The sequence below is a fragment of the Nanorana parkeri genome, unplaced genomic scaffold (genome assembly GCF_000935625.1).
Source record: "Nanorana parkeri isolate BGI_ZX_2015 unplaced genomic scaffold, ASM93562v1 scaffold933, whole genome shotgun sequence".
In the NCBI taxonomy this organism is placed as follows: domain Eukaryota; kingdom Metazoa; phylum Chordata; class Amphibia; order Anura; family Dicroglossidae; genus Nanorana; species Nanorana parkeri.
This window is the reverse complement of record NW_017307201.1, coordinates 347669-350278: the sequence shown is the minus strand read 5'-3', so window position 1 is coordinate 350278 and position 2610 is coordinate 347669.

Here is a 2610-nt window from a genome sequence, read left to right as displayed (position 1 = left end):
TCACAGCCTGTTCATTCATAACTGGGGACACATAGTACTATGTGTCCCCAGTTATTTACAAACACCGGAGTGATCAGACGATCACTCCAGTGTTTGCTGTAAACAGAGGGATCGTTAAATATCAATGATATTTAACGATCCCCCGCTCGGCCACGCTACAGAGCCGCTGTCATCCAAAAACTGACAGGATGACAGCGGCTCCGATCACTATGCCGCTCGGCCATCCTGAATTGTAGCCAGCCGCCGCTTGCTCCGCCGCCCCCCCTGCCGGTGGTTTTATTACGGATCCCCGCTGCCACAGACCCTAAAAGCGGGGGACAGCAGCGGGGATCCATGGAGTCTCTCATCCCTCCCTGGGGTGGCTCCAGGGAGGGATGAGAGACTCCAGATGCCGGCGGCCAGCAGCAGCTATTATTTTGAAGTGGACAGTCTGCTGAACAATTCTACTATAAGCTGATGGTCGCAGCTTATAGTAGAGCTGTAAATGCCAGGTCCGTACGGCATACTGAGCTGGCCAGCCAGGAGCACTTTTGTAGCTCCGTATGCCGTACGTCCTTGGCAGCGAAAGGGTTAATGGATCAAGGCCAATCCAAGCAAAAATATTGTGCAACACTCCAGAGCACTAGGAAATACGTGTCAGGAACCTGTTGGAGTATACAAAACCTGATCCATAAGCATCCCATATGCAGCTAAAGCTTTCAGGTAAATGCTTCAATACATTCCCATCATCTTTTGCACACCAATTGACATTTCAAATCAATCTGCAATGGCAATACCTACACTGGCACCCAGTGGCCCCGGCATAAAGCTGAAGGGGGGCGCCGGCCGAAAATTTCACTTTTGGCTGAATGCCGAAAGTGCCATTTTCCTGCCGTTTTGTCGGCGCAGCCGTGATTTATTTCCTCCCCGCTGGGCGCTGCTGTCCCAGTAGGGAGGAGAGAAAGTGACAGCCGGCTGAGCGCTGCGGGAGGAGACCGCTCAGCCGTCTATCACAGTCCGGCAGAGCGGTGGGGGTGGAGACAGCCCACGCTGTCAAAGGAGGCTAGGCTCTCCTCCGTGCACTGCTCGCTCAGCCACCTGTGACAGCGTGTCAGAGAGGAGAGCAGGCTACATACACTCAGTGATCAGTGATCGCTGAGTGTGTAGATAATTGAGGATAGAGTATGGTTACTCTATCCTCAATTATGAATGAGAGTGATCTACATCACCTCCTGTTCATTCATAATTGGAGTTATAGTAAACATACTATGTTATCAATGAACAGGAACACTCAGTATAGAGGATTCCTGTTCATTGATAACAGGGGATACAGAAAAAGAGATTGAGGACACTGTGTTCTCAATCTCTTTTTCTATTTTAAAAGGGAAATATCAGGGGTCTGTTTAGACCCCTAATATTTCCCCAAAGCCCGTAAAAGTAAAGTAAAAAAATGCAAATATTTAATAAAAATGAATTAAAAAAAATTAAAGTTTATAAAAAAAAAAAATGTTATTTCTGCCCCGGGCGCCCATAACTCTGGTTACGCCCCTGCTGGCACCTGAAATGGAAGTGAAGGGCGCATAGCTAAGATGACTGCTGCAACATTATATCTACAGTCATCACTACTGACAGCTCTGTTAGTGTTACACGTGAAGGCAGATGCTCCATCAGGCAGGTGTTTAAGCAGCAAAACCATGAGAGGTGGTGGAGCTGAGAATCCCTAAAGTTATAATTGTAGCTTCAAAGAAAAAGAGCACAAGACTTGCGGGCACTCAACTCAATTTTTAAAATTCCGTTTTAACTAGTAGAAAATCGAACATTCCAAAAACAGTTGTTTTCAAACAAAATTCTAAATGTGTATACCCATCGTTATTTTATTATATCATTTTCTGGTTGTACAGGAAAATCATTTTAAAGAAGAAATCCGGGCAAATAAAAACAACTGCAAGGGTTGAGTGCTCGTTCCGTCCAGGGGACCCAGATAAAGTCATGTTACTTAACTGATCTCAGTTCAAGCAGCGGTCAGCTCTCGCCTCTCTACACCTCCACTCCAGCTACAGTGTATTCACATCTAATACAGGTCAGTGGACTTGCATAAGACATGACGACATCAGCAGTCCTTACAATGCAAAAGTGAGAAGAGGCAGCCGGGACCAATCTAGCAGCCCGGAGGAGGGCAGGATGAGGTAGGTATATCTGCTATATTCCAGCCCCTAGACCAAAATGAGCACTTAAACCTTGTAACGTGGGAGTATCACCACTGCGGGGGTACATTTCTTTTGTGTCTGGAGTTCCTCTTTAAAGTCCTACATAGGAGTATCAAAAAATTTAGGTACACCATATCAATACAGTCTGCATGACCTATCTGTACTAAGCTTAAAATAACTACAACCAGCTTAAAAAAGGAGTAGCTACATTAGAATGTTAAAAATCCTAATTAATTGCACATAATTAGCTATAACGATGGCAGCCTAACCCATACAAGCATGTATGCAAGTATCCATATTAATTATATATCCATCACCTATATATAAACTTGTATTACCACAGCAGGTTTTAAAAAAAAAAATGCCCTGTGTAAAAAAAAAACAAATAATAAAAAATAAATATATATATATATATATATTTTTT